Genomic DNA, 27,253 nt, shown 5'->3' with positions numbered 1-27,253 from the left:
TTACACAGCGACGTAACTCGAATGACAGTTCAACATCCCACTTTTAATTTCATATATTTCTATATTTTATATATAGAACATTTATGTATAACTTGGAGATGCAAGGGGATCATCTTGAGGAAGGAATCTAAATTGATAAAATGTAGCTATCGATCCGTTTGATTTAGACTATCGATTCAGTACGTGGCATTAAGGTGGCTGTTGAAGCGGATTTTAATATAATTAGTGTAAATTTGCCTTCCAAAATTTATAAACCCTATAACCTTTTTTTTTTTCGTTTAACCTCCGAGTCCACAATTAAGCATTACTTCAGAGGATGAGATGAATGATTTGTAGCGTGTGTGAAAATGCCATGCCTGACCGGGATTCGAACCCGGGACTTCTGGGTAGTAGTGGAGATTTGCCGGTTGAAGCACAAACTTTAATGAATTAAATTAATGAACTGTGAACTGCATACTATCACTGTGTAAGATGGATTTGAACTGAATGATTCAAACCAATCGAATAAATAATATTAAAAAATATACAATTAAATTTACGTTAAATAACATAATAATAAATAAATTTAAAAAAAAATTATTTAATAATAAATATGGTTACTGTGGGAACTGCGTGAGAGTAGTAAAGTGATGCGAGTACCTCCTGCGAGACGAGATCAGTCATCACCATCAACTGGTAACAAACAGGATACCTCAGGGCACCCTGTTTGTTACCAGATTTTCAAAATTCAAACTGGATATTTGTTAGTAGATTGAAGGGTAACTTTTGCATGTATCAGGTAAAATCTTGATATAATAAACCCTATCACCTGATTTAGTTATAAATAACTACATTCTACTTTTTCTGTTTAGCCTCCGGAACCACCATTAAGTATTATGGTGGAGGATGAATGGGGATGACGTACGTGTGAATGTAAATGAAGTATAGTCTTGTATAGTCATGGGTCGACCATTACCCAACAAGTTGGTCTAGGGGTGAACTCGACAACGCAAATCAGCTGATTTGCGTTGTCGAGTTAAGGGTTGATAAGTCAAGAGTTATAAGGTTCAAATCTCAGTAAAGGCAGCTACTTCTATACGAATTTTATTATTAGATCGTGGATACCGGTGTACTTCGGTGGTTGGGTTTTAATTAACCACAAATCTCAGGAATGGTCGACCTTCCTTTTTACTGTTTAGCTTCTGGGAATCATCGTCAGGTATTACTTCAGAGGATGAATGAGATGATATGTATGTGTGTTAAGTGAAGTGTAGTCTTGTATAGTCTCAGGTCGACCATTTCTGAGATGTGTGGTTAACTGAAACCCAACCACCAAAGAACACCGGTATCCACGAGCTAGTATTCAGATCCGTATAAAAGTAATTGCCTTTACTAGGACTCGAACGCTGGAACTCTCGACTTCGAAATCAGCTGATATACGATGACGAGTTCATCACTAGAGCAACCCGGTGATTTATACCAGTTATAAATAACTGGTTTCATTTATATTAACGGAAACTAATTTTCAGGTTATAGAATAAAACTGCATATAAATGATTTTTTTTTGTTTGCTAAAGAATTATAACAACTATAAGTAAAAACTTACTTGTCAGTTTAAATTACTTATAAAAAATATTAGTGTAAAATTAATACTTTACGAAAAGATTTTATAACTTGAGAGAATTTAATTTGTTCAAATATGATTTCAAGCTCAGTTTTCTGGAAGAAATAAAAAATTTAATAATTCCTTATAATATAATTTATAATTGCTATATTATAATTTAATTAAATTTCATTTAACGATGACTAAAAATAAAAAAAAAACTTTTATTAAAAACATGCTTTTCTAAAATAAATTAGAAAACAAACAAAATAAAATAATTCGTACTAAAAAGTAAAGAATAATATTTTGTTTTCAAGAAAATTACTTTAAAAAATTTCTATTTATGCATGACTAAAAAGAAAAGCGTGGAGTGCGTTCTAATTATTAAGTTCTATATGAGAGCGCACTTCATGCTTTTCTTTTGAATAATGCACAAACAGAAAATTTTTTTTAAAGTAATTATCTTGAAAACAATTTTTTTTTTCTTTTTAGTACGAATGCTTTTGTTTTTTTTATTTTTCTTTTTGGAGAAAAACATTTTTTTAAATCATTAAAATCTTTTTTTTTATTTTCTTTTAATTTTTTACCGATAAATTTTTCACCGATTAAATGAAATTTTATAGGTCAACAAAAAATGAACAGGAAATGGAGGGGTTAAAAGAAGACATCTTCGACTTTTTATTTATATTATGAAGCTAATTAATGAAGTTCAAAACTTATAGCGAGCCGAACATAGTTTATAACATACGACCTTTATTTACTTCAAATTTTAAACCGTTTTTCCTGAAAAAAAAATGTAATGTTTCAATTAAATAATTAAGACGATGGCGAGCCATCACTTCATAAGTTATATTTCTTCATTCCTGTTAATCTTCAGCAATTCCTATTTATCCTGTTATTTTATCTTCAAATTCCTTGCCACTATAGGAATATTCCTGGGTTAAGATGGATACCTCAAATATCAATTATTTTTAGGTTTTAACACTTCTTCTATTTGATAACCTTTCTGCTAATGCAATTTTCGATATTTTCTCTTTTCCCTCTGTGTTGTATCTCTGACGATATTTCTAATTCTCAATTAGAGTTCTCCTTTTTTTATCTTTCATATATCTGTTATTCTATAAATTTTCATAGTAAAATCATTCATTTATGATTTATTAAAAATCTTAAAGTTCTTTTTATTATTATTTTTATTTTTGCAGTTTTTTTATGTGCTTCATATATTTTTCAACTATAATTTTTACGAAAGCCTACAACATTAAAAATAAATCTAAAATTTTCTTTTCAAGCGCTTTTATTTGATATATTTATCAGTTTTTAACGATTTAAGTAGTTTTGATTTGGAAAAAGTTACGACAAATATGTCCACCACTTCGGTTTTTGTAATCAGTTTGTCATGAGCTCAGCGTTAGTCATCATCCTAAAAGTGAATCGTTTGGTAACAAATTAAAAAAAAATTGATTCAATCCTTTTGGATTAAATGAATTTAATAATTTTTTTTTAAACACAGCTCCAAGAAGGAAATATAATCGAATCCAAGAAGGAAACATAAGTAAATAGAATTACAATAAGCGCTTTATGAGAGGTTTCCATTGAATTCCCTTAATAAAAAATTCATGCAAAAGACGATATTTTATTTGTGCATATGCACTTGCACAGATTCACTTCATAAAAAGTACATAAAACCGTAAAACCCTAAAAAAACTCAAACAATAATATATCAAGACAAAGAAAAGAAAAACAAAACAGTAACATAATATAACATAGAAAAGATGCTCGTTACTTAAGGAATGTCTTTTCAGCCCAAACCTCACTTAGACTTCAGGAGGTCCAACATGTGAAGGCGTTTAAGTCTCCGGACATCCTCTGTTTTGTCTAAGAGATTTAGCGCTAGATAGTTCACATGATTACCTAGCGTTGTTTGTAATGTGAATTAAATCGCTTGATTTTCTTGCGGATATAAGGTGATTCCAGATACTTACGAATTTCTTCGTTCTGTGCAAACCAAGGTACCTTTGCAATGATTTTCGCCAACTTATTCTGAAAACTTTGAACAACCACAACGTTGCTCTTGCTCGTCGTACTCTGTAGCTGTACGCCATATGTACAAATGGGTTTAAGAATGACCTTGTATATTAAAAGTTTGTTGAACAGCGATACATATAAATTCCTGCTTAGTAAGCAATAAAACACCTTAAATCTGATGTTTAGCTATGTTCTCTTCTCTTTCTCATGGTTCTTCCATGTCAAGCGACGATCAAGGTAGAACCTGAGTTATCGTACTCAATCAGAATCCGGGATGAAAATGTCGTCTACCTTAACCCGGGGATAGTCACCCCTCCTTAATGCGATCATGACACAGCTTTTATTGTGATTTAATTTTATTCTCTACTTTTCTAGCCACTTTTCGATCAAAAATTACATCAATAAATTGATGTAATTTTATGTCTGTTTTCATGTCCTACGTTCAATTCGATTAAATATTAATTGATTTTATTTATTGTTAATTCCAGGATTGTAAATAAATCAGATTAAGTAATAATTTTCTTACAATAATAGACCTAATAAATGTGACACAAAATTACATCAGTTTTCTCCCATAACTCGACTCTTTGTTAACCGATTTAAAAAAATAAAATGTTATTTTATTCAAAATAAGAGGCTTAATGTTTTAGAAAATAAGATAAATTTTGATACAACTAATATTTATGGAGGTGTAACGGATTGAAAAATAAACATGGCCGCCATTTTGTAATTTTCGAAGGTATTTAAGTCCTGTTTTTTTTTTTTTTGCTAATTTTAAAACTTTATTACCAAGATGTTTACCAAATATTAATGTGAATTCTCTATCCGAACTTGAGATATATACTTTTATATAAAAATAACAAAATGGCGGACGGGGGAGAACGAAGGAGAAATTGTCATTTTTCCTAAGGATATTTTTTGGTTTAGTTTTACAAGCAGAATCCGAAAAATTATAACCAGCCCACCATTTTAGAAACATTCTGTATATTAAAATCGCATTCTAATAATTTTTTTAAATACAGACATAAAAAGCTTATTGTTGCTGTAAGAATAATTAAAAATAAGACTGATGTAATATCAGAAATAAATTTTGTAATTCTGTTATAAATCGATAGTTTGTTTTTACATAGGAATTAAAATAATTAGAAGATTTAATATTAATTCGTAATATGTGCATAGTATATTTACTCTAATAAAAAAAAATTAAAACAGTACTTAAAATTTGTATATAATATTTTAAAGAATAGCCTGGATTCATTGTGGATAAATAATAGGTAGGTGTGGTAGAAGCCGACATTGCCCCTGTTTCATCACGGGGTAACCTAGTAACACGGTGTAGAGTCGGATACATATCGGTGTTGTGGGTGTGCGCCGAGTTTGTGCGTGCGGTAACAAGATCACAGATGACAACATTTTTGTCGGTAGTCTCTGTGTTAAGGGTATACGAATATGTGTGGTACTGAAGGTGGATAGGCGAGGCAGCGTCAGTAGACATCAATACCAGACGCGGGGCATGCGCGGACGGAGGCAGCCATCTTAACAAGCAAGGGGCTCACAGTTACCCGCGACCTGGCAAGGTGGCAGTTAACGTAGTCGTCGGCCAGTCTGTATTTCTCCCTAAATGCAGTTGTTGTAGTGATAACAAGCAAGTGACGTCATAAGTGGAGACATGTGAGAGTTGTATTATTTGTAACGGTGAGTTACGTTTATAATTTTAAATTTACGTAATAATTTCTTAATATATTTTGCTGCTTGTATATTATGATGTAATAATATTTAATACAACGCCCTGAAAAGGCTATCTCGAGCTCATGTTTTTGTAGCCATAAAATATTTAGACAGAATAACGATTTTATTATGTTGTTTTCTCTAACGTTACACATAATACCGCCGAAAATATATACTATATATACTTGATAGTTCGTTTCTTTCATTTCATTAACTTTTTTTTAGGTTAACTTGTTATAGTGTTTCACAGTGCATAAAAAAATGCCAACGGGCAAGTCATTGAAAAATAAAAAAGTTTGTTTACAAAACTATTTTTATGTATTAAAAACTACAGTTGTTATTTATTAAGGCTGTAACACATACTGCTTCGCTTGCCAACCAATTCTAGTAGTGTTGTCTTCGTTTCCTTGTAATTCTGTTTTTAATTCCTTCACCTGTTACGTTGAATTTTCCCAAAACAGAATAATTTGAGAAAAATCCGGATTAATAAGAGAAGTTTAACAACTTTTTATTAAATCATAAAAATTTCAATAACGTTTGAATAAAAACCTAAAATCACAATTTCTGTTTGATACATATAAAACAAAATAAAAGTTTGAAAAATTTTCTGAATCATTATTATTATTTTTATGTATTATTAGATTTTAAATATCTTAGAAACGATGCAATGTGTTTTAAATAACATTGAGATAAAACAACAACATTCGAAATATGAAAAGTTCGTAGTAATTTTTCTTCAATTAGGTATAATCTTATGAACTTTCATGTGCTTGATTAAAAGGTGTTGTACACGATATTTACTATGATAAAAAAAAAATAGGTTACCAATTTTATTTTACTTTAGCTACATAAATTCAACTATTACGTAATTTAGGTTACTGAGTGAAATTATTCATAAATCTGTTCAACAACAATTATTTTTTTTTTTTGTTTTTTGTTAACTTCTGGGTTCAGTAGTTCTAAGTAAATTTTCCAATTGTTTATGTTATCTTAAAATGATCATCATTTGTATCGTAAATATACATAATGTCTTCTGTATAGACATTTCAATACCGCAAAGAGAAGACTACCTTGTGTTTGTTACGTTACTCCATCGTAATAGACGAGTTGTCTGTTATTGTCATACTGCTCTCCCATCAATTCTGATGTCATTGTTTATACACGTGCACTTCAGTTTTTGTGGTCGTATGCGACCTAAACTCAACTATCTTTTCTATATATATATATTTGTGTGTGTGTGTGTGTGTGTGTGTGTGTGTGTGTGTGTGTGTGTGTGTGTGTGTGTGTGTGTGTGTATATATATATATATATATACACATAAAAGATTTTTTTAAATTAAATTTATCCTAGATGTATTATTTTCTTCCATTATGATTAAACAGCCAGTAACCATAGTCTAAATGTAATCAATATTGACGCTTTTTTTCTTTCTTTTTCTTTTGTTAAAAAAATTAATTTACCTTAAGCTTAAAAAATATTTAATGTAATGTTACTAACTTATAATTATAATATTTTTAATTTGTTTAATTAGAGATATTTATAGACGAATTATTTTTTTTTAATTTTTGTCTCTTTTTTATTCATAATAATTCGATAAAAGAATCTTATTTCTCTAGAGAAAATAAGTTATATTCAATTCACTTTATTTCATGTAATATCTACACACACAGTCGATCTCTCTCTTTCTTTCTCTCTTTCGTTCTCTCTCTCTCTCTCTCACACACACACTCACACACACACACACACACACACACACACACACACACACACACACACATTCCCACTCTCTTACTCGAGGTGTAAAATTTTATGAAAGTAAATAATAAACAAGGTAAATATCTTTAAATACAATATTAAATATATAAATTGACACAGTAAACTAATTTCGGAAATACGTTTGTATGTTTATTTTTATGACTACTGTTACTTCCAACTTAAAAGTAAATGAAGTCATATTTTATAATTACTTACAATATTAATTTTATATAAAATGTATGTATAAGTTACTAATTGTTACGCTTGTATTTCCTTTCGTTAGGGTTTTATTGTTTTACTAAGTCTAAGTTTTCATTACTCATTGAATTTGTTATAGTTGGTATTAAATAAACGATATTGTTAATTAAGACTACAGTATTTTCCAAATATTGTGTTATTATTCCCGTTGAGAGGAAAAGATCATCTGTATATTTAATAACAAGAATGATGGTGGGACATTCTTTTTATACGTGATTAACTAACTAGAAAGGGAATCTTGACTCAATGTTGCCACACTAAATTTTTCCACCAAATTTGCTAGCTAGTAATGATTATTTAAATAAATTCAACAAATTATATTTTATTTATCATGTAGAAAAACCCGGATATACTCTCATGTTATTCGGATTATACAGTAATTTATTGAAGAATGTTTTACATAGTTATTTTATTACAACTTTTATTATTTTTCTTATACTACTTTTTTAAGATACTATATGGAAGTAAACAATTTTTAAATTCTTTACAGTACATATTAATGCATCCTGGACAAATATTCATCGTACACAGCTTATATTTTACTGATATAATAAAAACTCTTCTCCTGCTTTTTTGTCCAATCAAGAAATTTACCTTCTTTCCGTTGTGAACACGTACTTCAGATATTTCGATAGACACTAGATTTTTTTTTTTACTTTTATTTTCATAGCTCTCGTGCTATGCTACAAGAAGAAAAGTATGGTAATCAGTCGAAAAATAGGGTATGGGTTTTTCTTTCGTTTCTTGACGTTTTATAACCCTGGAATTTCGAAAATAAAACAAAAAAGTGAGAAATATAATGTTTGATAACTGTAATTCGTATGTACGTGTGTTGGCGTGTTTGAAGCTTAATAACTTTTTATTGGATAAACCAGGCGTGGCCAACAGTTTTTGCCTCCAAGCTGAATTGGAAAGAAAACTCTTTTCACGGGCCGAACGAAATATTAAATGATAAAAAAAAGTTAACTACAAAAACAATTCATTTAAGTAAACCAAATTTTATTATCGAATTTGTGTATGAATAAATGTAAATAATTTAGTACAACAAATTAACAAAAAAAAAACTAATGTGACGTGTTAAGTTTTTTAAATTTCCGTATTTTCCATTATTCAGTTGCTTATATTGAAAAATTTTTTGCGGACCGGATCCGTCCCGCGGGCCGTATGTTGGCCATGCCTGGGATAAACCGATTTTGATGAAATATTTTTCAGACTTGTGTATAAGGGTCAATTTGTTGGTAGAATGTTGTGGTCAATATCTCCAGGGGATTGTTGGGAGTCAATTTTCACAAAAATTTGTAAACTCCACATTATATTAAGCTAAGTACAAGCTTATCTTACCATATTTTTTTTACCGTATTTTTTAAATGTATTCCAGGACGTAGGAGTAGTAGTAGTGGTGCAAATGACCCAAACAAAATATTTTGGGGGCAACACTGATGGTGGGGAAACGATCAAAGTTTAAAAATATCGATTTTTTTAACTTTTTACAACATTTTTGGTTTATTTAAACTTTTAATATTATTAAAATTTTAAACTTTTAATATTATTAAAATTTTAAATAATAAATTTTTAGTAATAATGTTACTATAAAATTTCATCATACTTCACCCCCTACCCCTAACAATTAATCTTATGTAATTTTTTATTGGTTGTACATTTTTTCTAGAACATTCTTTTAGTTTCTTCCATTTAATATTGTGAACATAGAAAAAAAAAAATTTTTTTAAAGGTGATTTTGGAGAAGAGAAGTAAAAAAAATTAAAAATACTAATTTTTTTAAAATTTTTAATTTTTTTTTTAAATTAAATATTAATTATAATTTTTACAATAAAACTTCATTATTAATTGCCCTCACTCCAAAAAAAAAAATGCTTGGTACCTTTTTAATGCACAAATATTTTTCCATTTTACTTGTGTAAGAATAAATAGGAAAGTATTACAGCTTTGTTATCAGCATTTTACTTCCTTGTACGCAGTAAAGGAAGTATTATTATGATTGCGAAAAATTTCGGTTTTTAGATCTCAACGAAAATATCCATTTTGACCATCCCTGAATCCATCTTGATTAGTTTCGGCGTGATGTCTGTACGTATATATGTATCTCGCATACTCAAAAACAATTAGCCATAGGTTGTTGAAATTTTGTATTTAGGACTGTTGTAACATCTATTCTTTTCTTGGTCTTAACGTTTTCTTCGTCTTTATATTTATCATCTTCTCTTATTCTTAACATTTTCTTCCTCTTCACATTCATCTTCTTGTCGTTTTTTGAAATATATTTCTTCGTGTTATATTTCTTTTTTCTATATAAATATTTCTTTTTCATTTTTGATTATTCACCAAATAATCCAATAATAAAAACTGAATATTGTACACCGTAAGTTCGAAATTAACATTTGTAACCAGTATACAGAAGTTCACTAAACGAAATAGTTTAATTATTATTAACTTTTTTTACGATACACCAGAAATTTGAAACTTTTGTTAATCATCAACTCACCCAAGATACAAATAATACTGATCTAGTAATATGAATAACAAAGAGACTTTTACTCTATCCTAATATTTCATGTAAGATTGTTGAATTAATAATTGTGTAAATATTTGTTGTTAATAAAAACTAATATTTCAGCAGTTGAGTAACTGTCCACTTTAAAAAATTTGAGGATCTTATCTCACTTTCAAATGAAATAAGTTTAAATGTTGCGCAGTAAAAAATGTATATATGTAATTTAATAGGCGTACAAGGAAGTCAAGTGGTTTCCACATCAATTTTTTTTTTTTCAGTATATGGTTAATTTATAAACCCAAATACTCTTTTTTTTATAGTTCTTTGTACTTTTTTTATTGTTTCCTGTACTGCGGTTATTGATGGTTTTTTTCTAACAGTTAAAATGTACATTTACTCGTAGTTGTAGATTTTTACTTTGGTTACATACTCGTATCCTTCACTATTGTATATTTATAAAGTTTCGTTGCTTTTCATTTTATTGTTAATATGGAAATTATTTAAATATATATTCATTAATTTTACAACTGTATATATGAGTGTTTATTACTTGTTCTTTATTGCCTAAACCTATTGTAAATAAATAAGTTAAGAAATAAAAATACGGCCAAAATAATTTATCTAGCGTTCTACCCTCAAAAATTAAATTTGGACACAATTAATTTAAATTATAAATTTGTTCTACTAATTAATTAAATGCAGAATTACGGTTTACATAAATTAATAATTTAAACCTTAATTGATATTCAATTGCACATAACGTAGTTACACAATTGGTTTTGTTTAATTAGAATATCTCTATTTGTGATCTAACATAATTAGAAACATAAATTAGGCTTCTATTAATCCTTTTACTAAAATTCAGTTTTAATAACCTATTTTACGAGTATTAACATATACAACCTAGATTTTTTTAAATACAATCTCTTTTAATGAGAAGAGAAATTTTTACAATAGACTGATTAAAAACTACTTACTTTATTATTTAAAAGCACGAATGTTTTACTTTAAAAGGTTTAGATATTGATGGCTTAGATTTTAGTCATAGATAAAATACTAGTGTTATCGATTAGACAATACATAAATAACTACAGGTACAAAAGATAAAATTATTTCTTAACATATAATATTATAAAATATAAATTTGATACTATTTTTATTTTCATAATTATTTTCGGTTTTCAGAGAAGAAAATAGTAATAAAAATTAAATAAAATAAAAAACAATTGGAATTGTACAATAAGGAATTAATTCAATAGGGAATTATATTTTTAGGGAATATTATTATTGGTTAAAAACCAATATATAATCTTTGCATCAATTTATCTATTTATATTTATATACGTAGGTATATTGTAATTAAATATTTAAGTCTTTATTATGTATTTTTTGATTATTCCCATCGAAGGCTCTGTAATTTTCGAAGTAATTCCGATGACTAGAGGCCAAGCTGGTTGGAGTTTTTTTCTAAATTAAAATATGCTACATACCAAATTGATATTAAATATAAAACCATACCACATTATTAAACATTAACTTACATAACACTTTTTACTTCCTTGAACGAAATATAGGAAGTATTGTGTTCGGTAAAAATTTCGGTTTTTATATTTCGACGGAAATATCCATCTTGATCATCCCTCAATCCATTTTGACAAATTTTGGCGTAACGTCTGTACGTACGTATGTATCTCGCATAACTTAAAAACGATAAGCCGTAGATGTTGAAATTTAGGATATAGGACTGCTGTAACATTTGGTTGTGCACTTTCTCTTTCGATTGCAATCGACTGAACCAAAGGTGTAAAAAAAAAACAAAATCCAAAAGAACTGCAGTAATAACCCTCATTGATAGTTTTTCAACAATATTTCATAAGTGGTACCTATTTTCATTGTTTCCAGAGTTATAGCCAAATCAAGTTTTAATTAATGAAATATTTGGATCTTACAAGGGGAAGGCACATCGGTTCGAATCATATTGATTTATTAATAATTATTAACCTCTGATTGTAAAAAAAAAATACGATAAACAATTCAATAATAACAATAAAAAAAATATATATGAAAAAATATCAGAAGTTATTAATGAAATTTAATTTTATATACTTTCATTAAAAAAAAAAAAAAAGTGTATATTAATTTAGTAGGCGTAAAAGGATGTCATGTGGTGTCCACATTTCATTTTTTCTTTATATAAAAACAGGAACAGGAATAATTCTTCCAAAATCATGGTAGTTACGGTTCTAAAGAAAGCAGCCCTTCTTCGTAACACCCCTTTTTTCTGGGCTAACTCCTCATTTAGACTACTAAATGATTCAGCGTAAAACCTAGCCTGAGGACGAAATTTACCCCAACACTATATAAGCTAAATTGGAGAAAGACCAGGAAGATAAAGTTTATTGATTACTTTCTTCTCAAAGAACAAAAAAGATTCAACTTAGGCAACGAAAATACCGATATTATTGAAAACACAAAACGAAAATTAAAAAATTATTATTACGTCTACTTTCAGTCGTAAATTACTGTTGAATTTACCATCGGTTCCAATGTAACTGGCCAAAAATAAATTTTAAACAAAAAAAAATTGACTTATGGAAAGGGGTTTCTACTGAAATTCCTCAAAGAACTGTATCGTATGTATGCATACGTATACATATTTTATACATTATACATAAATATATAATAAAGATAAATAAGTACATGCAAAGATGAATTCAAAGAACATTGATCCAAGCCCAACGTTCCGAACATAAAAAGCACAGAAAGCACTAAAACGAGTCTTATCAATCACACAAATATTAACTAATCAAACGAAGAAACAATGAAATTAATCAAAGAACCAATAAAAGTAAGTGGCGAAACGAAATGAAGAATTTTGAAGATGCACAACACAGGGTAGCTGATTCTCTTCAAATCTTGGATAACTTACATAATTAATATATGCAGTCGCTTTAAGCGTTCAACGTCTTCGCTGCTATGCATGAGGTTAACCGCGAGCCAATTCACATGTTTGTTCAGTCTCACCTTGTATCTTGTTCTTCTCGAAAGGTTGACAATCCCAGATAATCTTGAATAACCCTCGCCTAACAACCAGTACATCTCCCAGAACTTAATGTTAGGCTGCATCCGTTTTTCTCTGACATGACTCTGTCAGACGGAGATCCAGATGCTGTCCTAGAATCACACGCTGTTAGCAGGCGGGATGACTTAACCAGATTAACCTTCATCTTTCTTCTAGCTAGCCACTCGTTAGTTAGTTAGATCCAATGCAGTTTGTAGTTTAGTAGAACCTATCCTAGGTTCTACTACTAAACTACTTCTACTAAACCTGGCATACACAGCCAGGACCGCCGTATCATCCGCAAACGATGCAATTGTGATGTTCTCTGAAGTCGGGAGGTCCGCAATGAAGACCGAGTATAAAACCGGCCCCAGAACTTAACTCTGAGACCCCAACCTCTTAACACCCAACCCAGTATCAAACAATACAGACAAGTCTTGATTTTACTTCAGGTGGGAAAAACCTCCGTCCAGGTAGCTCAATGAGAATCAAGTAATACGATTGAGGAAAAGCTCCTTTTCAATTTATAGAGTAGGTCAGAAAACCAGATCTTATCAAAGGTCTGCTGGACATCCAGAAAACAGCCGGGCACTACATCTTCTCTTCTAGGCACTTGCTGATAACGTTTACAATCCTGTGTTTGTTCGATTGTTCAGTGACCACATCTGAAGCCGAATTGATGGTCAGGAATAACATCCTTCCTTTAGAATCGTTATATTACTACTGTTTTATAAGAAGAAACGAATGAACTTTTTTTTCTTTTTAGAAATACCTTATAGAAAGTGGCAATTTTATTGGCGGATTTTGTTCATAGAAACTTGAAGTTGTAATCAATACTGTGTAATCAATAACCATAATAGTCATTTCCTTCTTTTTTTTATACCAAACGGAAAATTATCAAATTCTGAAAACGTTTCAAAAGTTTACCAATTTACAAAATTAATTTTACTAAGCTGAACTTTTTTTGTATTTTTATGTAAATCTAAATTTATATTTTGATAATTCTTATAAAATTAAATATAATTTTATTTAAAGGTCTCATAAAGGTCTATTAAAAAGAAAGTCAGTGTGTATTTATACAAATCTATTAATTAACATACAAGCAAAAATTAAACTGAATTTCAATAATTACATGGTTGTACTTTTTTTTTTCGAATCTGGTCGGCTGAGGACGACATGAAGCACATTTTTCTTTTATATGAACGCTTTTTTTCTTGGTCTTCCAATAGTTCATTATTTCACTTTATTTTTGTGTTCTCTCTTCTGATCAGACCGTTGTTAATTTTTATTTCTCTTTCTCTTTGCAAACCCTTGAAATCTTGTACCAGTTTTTTGAACGTCGTTCTATCTTGTACTATTTCTTCAGGTATTTTCATTCCTTTTAGGTTTTTTGAACCACTAAGGTTCACTTATTTCCATTCTTTTTTTATAAATATGATTGAAAATGTACAGTATTTGTTTCCAGTTCTGTTATCATCATTCTCATAAGGTGGCCGAAGAATTTAGGATTTATATAATTAATATTTGTTCTGTATATATCAGTTTTATTTTTCATTTATTGATTTCAAAGTTTTATTAAACATTAAATTTTAATAATTGTATTACTTGTCTACAGCAAAACGTTTCCTGTTTTTTTTTCTTTAAAAATTCTCCTACTGAATGGAAACAGTTTAGATAATTTATTTTTCCCCAAATAATATGGTATATTAATTGGTTGCTTTGCTCTATCTTTTCCAAATTTTATTTTACCTGCGACGAATGTAAGCAACTAAGGTTCAAATGAGAGAGCTGCTTTTTAGGATGATTCCAACAATACTTAAAGAAATTATGAAAATATTAGGGGCCTGAGGAAGATAAATAGTAAATAAGTGTTACCTACATATATTTTAAACCAGCAACAACATTACGGTAGCGGTACATTAGCGGTAGGCACGGGGACTCTCAAACCTCCGAGCGAAAAAGACCGAGTCCCGGCGGGGATACCCCACTCGGGGTGTTCCCGTTAGAGGTACTGTCATAAAGCCCGAGCCCCGGCTCCCAGTGTGGACCCAGGGACGGCATAGCCGGGCCTGGTGGATCCTACTCTGGGGATTTGAGGCGGTCGCAAAGTGAGATCCGACCGGCGGGCCGAGACGTGCAGGCCCGTTAGAGTAAAGAACACTCCCCTGGGCTGTGTAATACTTAAATGCAGGATCCGGCCCGTGAGAGAAGAAAACAAATTTTAAAAAACCAGCAACTTCATTACATGCACGCGCGCATCCACAATAAAGCATTAATACTCACATTATTTGATAATGACTTTATTAATCACTTCAACTATTCAAATATCACTGCGTAATTTCTGAGCTCGTGGTGGTAGCGTATCATTTTTCTTATGGGAAAGTCCTAGGTTCGAATTCCGAGCAGATAAGGCATTTTCATACGCTAAAAACTTTCATCCCACATTAGTTTGCTCAAGGAACTTATTTGGTGGATTAATCAACGAAAATAATAATTACAAAAAAAAACACTGTCCTTTAGTAATCTCTTAATTCTCATAGTTTATTCATTACTTTACCGCTTGTTCCATTATAACCTATAAAAAGAAAGTATTGTTATATGTAAAAAAACTATTCAGAATTTTTTTTTTAAGAAGCATTTTATGTCGTTTTAAGAGCCTTGAGTTAAAAGATTATTAGAGTACAGGTTGTAAAATTCTTGATATATAAAATTTGTTGGTGATCTTTCCCCTTATATCTTGAAGTAGTTTTTCCTATAAAACAATTCTCTTGTGGAATTGTATTCTATAGAGGCAATTGATTTTTATAGGTATATTTTAATAGAGTTACGGATGGAAAATTATTGAATAGGGTGGTGTATCTTGAAGAAGAGGGTGGCCTCTATAAAAATATTACTCTTATTTTACACAGGCATTTTCAAATTTAGTTTTAAAAAAATGTTTATAATTTTTTTTATCATTGCTGTTTCAACCTAGCCATTTAAAAAATTTTAATCATTAATTTTTTTTTTTAATAATATGTAGTCAGGATGAAGATATTTTTCAGCTGTTACCACAATAATAAAAATAAATTTTAAAGAAGTTAGTTTTTTTTTTTTAAATAGCCCAAAATGTAATTATATTATGATATTGAAATTGTATAATAACTTAGTAGAGATTTAAAGTTTTGCCAATTCATATACAAATTTTTATATTTTAAAAAACCGTAAAAATGTGCGGTTCTTTAAGTAATAAATCTTAATACTGAAGAAAATAATTCAACTTTCTCACATTTAGAAGGAGTTTTAAGTTATGGAAATTTCAGCAACATCTTGACAACTTAATATAGATATAATAACTTTATATGGTATTGCAATTACAAGATGATACTGAAGATGAGTTGAAAAAGCAGCCTTAAACGGCTCTCTCAATTTAACATAGCAGTGAGTTCCACTGGATATGTCATATTGTTATTTCTCTTACAATATGTATATTGGGTGTAAACGTATAAATAACGCTTACATACTTTCAGTAACTAACTTTTTTTTCACCGCAATAAAAAATAAATTTTTACTCTGTCTCAGACTATGATATTGATGGTAATAAAGCACTGAAGCTGATGTTACATTTCACATCAATAAAAACGGTCGAAAATTTCTGGGATTCAAATAAAAGCTTATCTAAAATACTAGCATTGATAATTTTGTACATAGTGTAGGTAAAATACAATATTAAAAAGAAATTGAAATAGAGCTGGTCAGTATACCTTTTCAGATTTTATTTTTTAAAGTGTCAGACGAATAGCACCGAATATACCCGTCAAATTATTTCCCTATGAAGTTTTTGATACAATGTAAAACGTAGGAAATCAATTTTTATTACAAGGATTTTACTATTTTAGATTGCACAGTATTTTGTTTTGACGTTTTTGATAAATTATAAAATAACGGAAAAAATGACAAATTTAAAAAAAAAAATACAAAAAAATTATACGAATAAATAATTAAATGCCTAACTTCAAACTCATGATATTTTAATACAATTTAAAAAACCCCATCCTAAATATTTAATAAACAGAACTTTTTTTTTAAAAAGTTGTGTATTGAACAGATTAGTTTCTTAAACGAAAGTGGTATAGAAACAGGCATTGAAGAAAAATTTCAAGGTCGTTCTTCGCCACCGGGCTCGGTGCGGTATGTATCCGTTTGAGGAAGCAAAGCGAACACTTCAAACGAGGCGAGTCCGTTTACGTTTCCGCTAGCGTTAACGCGTCGGCTAATGGAAGCGGACCGACTAGCGTTTGCGCTCCCGTTAGTGTCAGCGGAAGCATAAGCGGACTCGCCTCGCATGAGGTGCTCGCTTTGCCTCTTCTAGCCTCGCACGGGGTTCACACAAACCGCACCGACGGTTAACCTTCAATTTATGCTTCAATTCATGTTTCTTCCATACTGTTCTATAGTTTCTATACTGCTATCAAAGAATTTTTTAAATTTATTATATGTATTTTCGATGAAAAGTGTATAAATATCGTTGACAAGTTTTTGTATTTTTTACTCGCTAATAAATTTACAGAAGGATTATTTCTATGGAAATATATTTTTAATTGAGGGGAAATTATTTCAATCATATTGTTTTAAAAAGAATATTTGTTTGATGAGAATTTTCGATGAGATTAACGGTGTTAATTGAAGTTACGTTTTTCATAAGCTTTGCAAACAAATCATTTGATACATTTTTTATGAGTCTTACACTTTTTAAAAGATATTTAATTTATTTAATATTTAATTTATTTATTAAGAATTTAAGAAAGAATTAGAAAAAGACAAGTAACAACAACAAACACAAACTAAAATACATAAATCAGACAAAAACCACTAAATTGTATTCTTCATTCCACTGTAGGAGAGGAACCGCAATAGACGTTTATCTTCTTTCCGGTTTAGTAGAGATTTCATATCTGAACCTAGGTCTAAGTTTTGTCGGATGGTTCCAAAGATTGGGCAATCAAAGAGCAGATGGTGAACGGTCCATTTGACACGCCTCACAGATCTGCTGAGTTAACGCAGTTCCCCGATGTTATGCAATCACAGAGGACTCTCTCTTTTCCTGTTTAGCCTCCGGTAACTACCGTTTAGATACTTCAGAGGATGAATGAGGATGATATGTATGAGTGTAAATGAAGTGTAGTCTTGTACATCAACCCGGTGGGTCAATCACAGAGGACTCAGCAGCCAGAAATTATTCCACTGAGCTCGCAATTTTACATGTGAGATCTAAGATCTCACATGTCAATTGTACTCGGAGGCCATTTATTACCGCTCTCTTGGCAGCCTCATCAGCCCGTTCGTTCCCGAGGAGACCACAATGGCCAGGGACTCATACCATTACCACAGTCTTATTTATCTTTGAAAGATAAATCTGGACGATGGATTCAGAACGTCTACAGCTCAAGTTCTCAAGTACACTCCTAGATTTTTAAAACAAAAATTTTTAATTTAATTATTGTTTGTTTAATAATTTTTTTTTCTTTTAAAACAAAAATTTTTAATTTAATTATTTTTGAAAATATGTTTGTTTAATAATTTTTTTTCTTTTCATTTAACCTCCGGATCCACCGTTAGGCATTCTTCAGAGGATGAGATCAGTGATTTGTAGTGTGTGTGAAAATACCATACCTGACCGGGATACGAACCCTGGACCTCCAGATGAAACATCTAAAGTGAATATTTTAAATGAAATTAACAATACTTAACACAAATATTCACAAGCTTTTAAAAGAAATCAATAACACATATTTTATACATAATAAAATTCAGAATGTATGTTTCCTGAGAAATGAAATTTCTCATTTTAAAAAACCTTCATTTTTCATATAAACGCTTTAGATATTTAATTTTTTAAATATTTTTGATTAATTTAATAGTGTCGAAACAAATTAAATATTTTTGTCAAGCTATTCATGCAAATACGTTTTTAGAAAACGTATTTAAAAAATATACGTTTTTAAACGTATTTAGAAAATAGAATTAATGAACATAATATTCTTACTCTTTGAAACATAAATGAATTTCAAGATTTATTTATGTTTTACTTTTGTTGTTTGATTATGCACCCCTTTTAAACAAAGTAGATTTCTATTATATACTGTTTGATCATAATTTTGCATTCACTAAAACATCATCAGAGGTACATGTAAAAATATCTGTTTCGATATTACATTTTTAATTAATTTTTAATTAAAAATTAAAAAAATTATGTTTATTTATTCTGTTTATTTATTTATTCTGTTTATTTTTAGTTCTCTACTCGGTAATCATGATTTGTGAATTTATATCTAATAATTATTTTCTATAACAATAATATTCTACAAAGATATCATTTAAATCAGTATATACGTGTTCGTTTTTAAATTTATTTAACTGTATCGAATTACTTAATTTAATTCAAATCACGTTTAAGTTATTTCTTATATTAATATAAGAGTTTATTTGTACGCAATTCATTATTATATTTTGTAACTTCGAAAACCTTTTAATTATGTTATAGGTTCCTCTTATACCTTAAGCGTTCTAAATGCACGATTTCGTAAGTTAAAATGTAAACAAGATTATTTTTGTTCTGGTTATTGTTCATTTATCCTTGAACTTTATCTCAAGTTGTCGACTAAATAAATTATTATACAATATTTTTCTTCTTATTAAAAATATAGAATAAAAGTACATTCGTGAGAATAAATAAGAGGTTTTAACTTTTTTAAGCTCTGTACAAGTAAATTTAAATAACATGGTTATCAGCTTTTTAAAAATATTTATATAATTTGATTGCATTAAAATTAGCAGATTCATTTTAATCTTTAAACCGTTATACTTTACAAAAAGAAAATTATTAATTCTTCTTTTAACAAAGTTAAATTCCAATAATTTCAATTTTACATTTAAAAATATTTTACTGGCTCTCTTTGAATAAAATCCACTACAGATAAATTATCCCCTAGGATTTTGGAGGAGGACCTGTAGATTTCCGAAGAGTAGCTCTATCTATGGATCTACCCGATAGCTGAGAAAAACCAAATCTGGGTTTTCGTGCTTAATTCGTTAATCAGTTTGTGGTGCTAAACCTTCAGCAGATTTTTTAGTACTGTGTCACGACTACCATGAATCATTATAAATTGCAGATTCTGATGTTGGTTTAAGGGGATTTTTGTGTTTCATTATTATATTTTTTTTAAATTAGGTACAAATATAATGTAGGGTTGAAAGGTAATAAAGTGATATCATCATCATCAGAGCACCGGTACGTGACTTTATATTTATACAAAACTAGAAAAAAGTTCTTTTTGTATGAATGGAATACCATGAACAATAAAAAGTTACTGAAGCGTGGGACCCACTTACACCTTTTTAATTTTAGAATGTAGACTACACATCACAAAAACTAATTAATTTTCTTTTTAAGTTAGCGTGATGTCACGCAAACATTTAACCGATGACCATACGTTAGTAATTATTTATTTTTATATGTATGTATGTATTATTTATTTTTTTAAATTAATTTTATTAAGTATAATTCTTTTATCACATCAAGTAAATACGTTTATATTTACTAAATTATTACTATTTTTCTCTAATTCTTGAAAAAACCTTGAAAAAATATACGCATGTGTTTTAACTCGTGAAAAGGAATGAGATAAGATGTAAAAATAAATGAACAGAACTCATCAAGCGTTAACTATTTAAATTCAATAAAGAATGGTTGATTATAAATACAACGTATATTTCAGAGTACACACAATCTTCTAAGGAATTTAGCTTCGTTAACCGATTATTCTGTTATTGATTATAAATCCTATTTATTCGTTTATTAGAATTTTTTATCTTTATATGATATTTTTAGCAATATATTCTGTCAAACGTCTGTAATTCTCTCTTTGAAATCTTCTCCGCAAACTCAATAAGCCCCAATTTAGAGTTTCGGTCTTACAGTGGGCTGGGAGTCAAGGACAACTCCAAACTTTTAAATAGGAAATATAGTCATATGATTACCGTATATGTGAGGTTTTTGCGAGGCAAGCAATATGGTATAGACCTTCGGCCTTTCACCCGGAGGTCCCGGGTTCGAATCCCGGTCAGGCATGGCATTTTTCACACACGCTACAAATCATTCATCTCATCCTCTGTACAGTAATGCTTAACTGCGGCCCCGGAGTTAAGCATACGGTAGCAATACGGTATAACCCACCGGGTTGGTCTAATGGTGAACGCGTCTTCCCAAATCAGCTGATTTGGAAAGTCGAGAGTTCCAGCGTTCAAGTCCTAGTAAAGCCAGTTATTTTTACACGGATTTGAATACTAGATCGTGGATACCGGTGTTCTTTGGTGGTTGGGTTTCAATTAACCAACATCTCAGGTATGGTCGAACTGAGAATGTACAAGACTACACTTCATTCACACTCATACATATCATCCTCATTCATCTTCTGAAGTATTATCTAAACGGTAGTTACCGGAAGCTAAACAGGAAAAAAAGCAATACGGTATAAATAAAATAAAATTCTGAATATTCAAACTGAAATAGCGACCATAAATTCATTACGTTAATTAAAAACTGAAAAAATTAATATTTTAGCCAAATCCCTTGATCCCCTTGATTTCTTGCTGTGGGGGCATTTAAAATATAGTTCACAGCCAACTTCTCTCGAAAAATGAGATATAATGTAGGAAGATTTCACCAGAAACGTTTCACAATCTGAGAGAAGCTTTCGAGCAGCGTCTGTGTTACTGCATGGAGGAATAGGGAGGGCAGTTTAAACATTTAATATGAGGTGAGAAGCAAGAAATTTTAAAACTGAAATAATTTTATTAGGCAATTATAATTCATGAGATTATAGGACTTTTTAAATAAAATATAAAATTAATTACACATGAAAAAGTAATGCAAACTGTTATTTGCTTAAATTAAATAAAATTCTTCAAGATTCTTAAGTTTAATTAAAAGAAATATTTTAAAAATTGTAATAATTAATTTTTTCAATTTTTAATTATTGAAATGACATCTGAATTTAGTTTTAATTCCATTACTTTTCTCGTCTCATTGAGTTCTTTAAAATGATATAACTAAATAACCATTGATCACATTTGAAATTTTTAAGTTGCCCCCACCCACGCCGCTCAAAAATCAAAAAGAGAAACATAAGTTCATTGAAGTAACCCCTCGCTATTAGAAAGAATGCCGCCAATTATAAAAAAGTTAGAGAGGGGTGTAAATTACTTTTCAGCCCCCGCTATATCATATATAAGGAAATCCCAATTTAAATGAATGGTATTTTTGTACTCCTTATACCTCAAAACTTAAAGAAAATTCATTTTCACCTTTAATATTTATACACTCTTGTTTGCATTCGAACCAATTCTCGAAAATTTTCTGATTGTGATTCATTACCAAAAGTTGAATGAAGTGATTTGAGGCATTGTTGTTGAATTAGTAGAGACTAATTCAAATTACTAATACTAATACTAAATCGTAAAAAATCATCCAACAGTTTTTTTCTCACAAAACTACTCGACTGGTTTCTGAGCTGTGGCGCTTTTACAACAATAAAACAATCAAATTTTACAACAATAGTAATGTCACATCTTAATAGCGCCATCTAGTGGTCGTTTGTAAAGCCTTAAAAGGCGACCTCCCTAGTTTTTAATATTTAAATACTTTTTTTTTTATAAAATTAACATTAACATTCGATTGTTGAAATGTAGAGATAAGCAAAGACCCATAAAAATATATTATACATATATAAACTTACAGCAAAAAATCGAGAAAATTTGTGAAGGTGTAATTTTTTGACCAGTAGTAATAATTTGCCTCTGTTATATACAACAGACAGGACAGTAAAGGTTTAGTAGACAGACTGTGATGTATTACTGTAGTTGTTTTGAACATACTGAGGTACAGGAGAGTAGAGTTTTATAATGTAATAAATGAACTCCATTAAATTTTATCCATCTGTAGAAAAGAACTTTTGTATTACACACAATGAAATATAAAGTTATAGTTCACTTTCTTCTTCCCCACGAGCCCTTATTTATCTTTTTACTATCTTCAATTGTACTACAAAGAAGACAAGCGAGTACAAAAAAAAAATAAGCGTTACTTTTTTTATGATGTCACCAAATTGTAATAAAATAAAATTAAAAAAAATTGTATTAAAAATATCAGAAGCATAGAATAGTTTATTATTATCTTCATTATGCGATAATCTACGTGGTGGAGTGGTAAATTTTGTGTCTTTTATCTGGAACATGTTTTTTAAACAGCATCCAAAGCAAGAATAAAATTTGTGCTCTTTTTTAGTCGCTTGTCCCTAAGATGGTCGATCGATCCTTCATCTGTATTAGACAATAGTTAGGACAATGTTTGAACACTACGCCTCGATATGGAATTATAACATTGACCACACTTCTAATTTAATTGAATCTGTTCAGGGACGTCTTTTTCATTTTTTGCATGTAGAGGTATTGGCCAAGTGTCTTTTGATTATAAAGCTCAAAAACTTTCTTTGGTCTCAGCTCCCTCAGTAATCGGCGGTCGTTTGAGGATATTATCTTTGCACTAAGGTACTCAAAGAAAATCTTAATAACAAATATAACAGAAACAAATTACATAAATTAGGAATGAACTGATTATTCTATAACTTAGTAATAACATTAAAATCTTCTGGGAAAATTGGGCAGATCGCTTAGATCAAAGGAATGTAAAAAAAATACTTATAAAGTATTCTTATAAATATAACCCAATAGGAAGAAGACGTTTTAGTCGTCTAAAAAATCAGATTTCTGTGTAGTCATGAAAAATATTATAATTTTGGATATTCCAGATTGAGTACAGTCGTGAATAAATTATTATAACTATTATAACTGTTGTGTGATATCCTGCTTGTTAATTAGATAAAATTACTATTTATAATTCACATAATACTATTTATAAAACACACATAATTCTCTACGTTCCAACAGGTTTTTTCCATATAAAGAAAAAATATATAAAAATTTTCCTCAAATATAAAGACAATTTTTTGCAATGTAATGCAAACAGTCTATCAATATTATATTTTATATTTTTAAGTATTTATCATCGTTTGAAGAAATGAATCATAAGTAAAATACCTTTACCGCTGTTTAGTCAGACATAAAAGGTCAATTAATCCCACTACCGTTCAACTACAAATATTACGGAAATAGCCTGCACAAATATATTTCAATTTTTAAATGCTTAGCTTTTAGTTTTATTGGTTATAATATTTATTATCGTAGATTGTGATTAATTAACCATTAAAAATATAATTAATTTTACGTAAAAGTTTTAATTTATTTTTTTTTAATGAAAGGAAGTTGTTTATATGGATCACTGAACCAATATTTTTCTTAGAGACGGGGTTTTATTTTCATATTACTTTTTTTTTTCTAAGTTACCGTAGTAACAACAGCGATATATTTTATATATTATTTATTACTATAAAGACAATATATACAATTTGATGTGTAGAATAGAAGATGTAATAATAATAAAAATAATATTAATAATGAGAGAAGAACAGTTGTATGAGTTATACGTTACAAGTTACTTAAAATATCGGTTACAAACAAAAACATGCCAGTATATTTAATACATTCTACGTAGTGTGTTTTAACTGTTGATTTTAAGTATAGGATACAACATGAAAATACTGTACTTTTCCCCTTTAGTAAGTACTATTATTGTGTAATTTTAGACTTCTTTACATTTTCTCTATTGTTTTATTATTTTATGCGATAAAAATTGGAACGAGTTACAGTTAGAATACAAAGTCAGATTTTTTTTTTTATAAGTACAGGATCAGTCTAAGTATTACAAGACCATTATAATCATCTTTCTTAATAAATTTTATCGTTATTTTTTTATCTTTACCATTTTAGGTAGATTTCATAAGAAAGCTACTTATTTTAGTGGGTACCATGATTCGACTTCCGGAAAATTTCTTATACATATCTTGCAGTTATTATTTCTTGCATATCTTCGCGTTTCACATCCCCCAGACCCCAAAACCACCGTCAGTTCAAAAGTTTATATATGACACGATAACTACCGTAATTTTTTGCCAATCATTTTAAAATTGATACGTAAAATATAACGATCCTAAATGGCCAAAATCTGACCATGGGGTTGGAAATGAAGGGATTTTTCGAAAAAACAAAATACCGCTATAACTTTCTTAGTAAGTAAAATATCGAATCGTTTAAAGTTCCTACTATTCTTTGGATAAGGGCCTAAACCTTACCTAATTAGAGTTTTTTAATATCACCAACCACTGGCCCAGGGGGTAAAAAAATGGGGTTTTGAAGGCAAAAAAAAAATCATACCTTCTATAGGCACAGTATCGAATTGGTTTAAAGTGGTCGTTAGTCCTCTAATATGCTAAAAATGTGAAACGTTTTTTCACATGCATGAGGTGGAGTTTCATATTTTAATTTCCACAATTTTTCTATAACCTTTTTTTTTCAAATACCCATTAATGTAAGCGAATAAATGTGAAGACAATAATATTTAATCAAAATGCGGCAGTCTTGTTTGCATGTTTTAAGTCAAGATCTAAATCAAGGTGCTACAGCGACGTCGTTAAAATTAACTCAAGCCTGTCGAGATGGTAGGGTAGGTTGCAGCATTTTTCACAAAATGAATATATGTAGAAAAATAATGTGTTTTGATTTTTTAGCACAAGCAGAATTTTAATTTTTCTAGGGCTATTTTACCTCCGGTCGTTTAACTAGTTCGGCGCATTTTCTAAATCGTTTATATTACTGACATCCATAAATTTTTTATCCTATATCCTCAATTCAGTTAATAGATAGAGCCAAATAGATAAACTTATAATATCTGTTATCATATTTGGGGCTCTATTTGACTAATCAATTTTGGCTCCCTTTATTTTGTCTATACATAACTTTTTAGAACCAAATCCACTTACCGTTTTTTCACATGCAACGATTGTCGTATTAAGTAAATTCGAAGTTTTCTTAACTTTAAAATGAAATCTTTTTTATCCCCCTACTTAGCACCAGTGAAATGTGAAGACAATAGTCTTCACATTTATTCGCTTACATTAATGGGTATTTGAAAAAAAAAGGTTATAGAAAAATTGTGGAAATTAAAATATGAAACTCCACCTCATTTTAGTTAAACTGTTCTTTTTGAACTATTAGCGTGCTTTTTAACTGATTTGTGATAAGAAGGATCCTCTCTCAATTGGATCCCCCTTTTTTAATACAGTTTCAACCCTTACTCTTTATCAGATTTATCGACTTCGATGATAGTATTCCACAGAGGAAATAGATTTTTTTTTTTATTCCACAGAGGAAATAGATTTTTTTTTATTCCACAGGAAATTTCTGTTGAGGTCCGGTTATAATTTTTTTTTTTGTAATCTCCGGGACCACTGTTAGAGGATGAGATGAATGACAGTTTCTGAAGCGAGTAAAAAAGCCATGCCTGACCGGGATTCGAACCCGGGACCTCCGGATTAAAGGCTGAGACACTACCACTCGCGCCAAGGAGGCCGGCTCTGTGTATAAAATTACTGTTTATAAACGATTCATTTTTTTATCGATATTGTCTCTTAATAATGGCTGCTTAAACTACCGGTTAAATCAGTTTTTACTTGGAATTTTTTATTTGTGCTATATATTAGTAAAACATTTCATGGGAATAAGTATTAAAATAAATAGAAATTTAAATATCTGAAAAAAAAGGTTTGTCGGAATTTTGATCCACGTTCCTTACCTGGTAATAATATGACCCGATAATATAATCCAAGTCATATTATTAAGCACAAAAGTTAATTTATACCCGCTTCTATTTCATCTATTATTACATATTATACAGTATCAAATTATTATATGCTGTACGTCTCCTTTTTTTTAATCTGTAACAGACTCGGTGGTAAATTTATCTTATTTAGAAACATTTTATTGTGTTCTGTGTTTTATTTTATAGTTTAGTTTGTGGTAATGTTATTTTCTTAAAAGTCAAACGTTTTAGGATCAGTGAAAAAAAAAAACAAAAGATTTATAGAAATTATATTGCACCTCTCTACAACATGATGTATCATTATTATTATTACCATAAAAACGTCGATTTTCTGTTTAAACTTTCTATAATTTTCAATTATAAATTGCCGCGTTGTATTTTTGCTGATGGGTTAGAATCATAATTACTCCTTTATAATAATAAAAAATAACTATATAAAAAATCACGCTTATTTTTTTTTTATACCCGGTCAATTTTCTTCTAATGTATGTAATTTTGTAACATTTCTCAAACTCTTTC

The 27,253-nt window shown here is 29.5% G+C and overlaps 1 protein-coding gene across 2 annotated transcripts in view; it reads left to right on the top strand.

The window, feature by feature from the left end:
• Positions 1-5,158: 5,158 nt before the first annotated feature.
• Positions 5,159-27,253, top strand: part of LOC142328638 (uncharacterized) — a 793,215-nt gene continuing 771,120 nt past the window's right edge. The window contains exon 1 of one of the 2 annotated variants that reach the window (XM_075372498.1): positions 5,159-5,302. The gene's annotated coding sequence lies outside the window, so the exon portion shown is untranslated. The remainder of the gene's footprint in view (positions 5,303-27,253) is intronic. The other variant, XM_075372497.1, reaches the window with a different exon arrangement.

Source organism: Lycorma delicatula, chromosome 8 (genome assembly GCF_047948215.1).
Source record: "Lycorma delicatula isolate Av1 chromosome 8, ASM4794821v1, whole genome shotgun sequence".
Taxonomy (NCBI): domain Eukaryota; kingdom Metazoa; phylum Arthropoda; class Insecta; order Hemiptera; family Fulgoridae; genus Lycorma; species Lycorma delicatula.
This window is presented reverse-complemented; position numbering and strand designations above follow the sequence as displayed.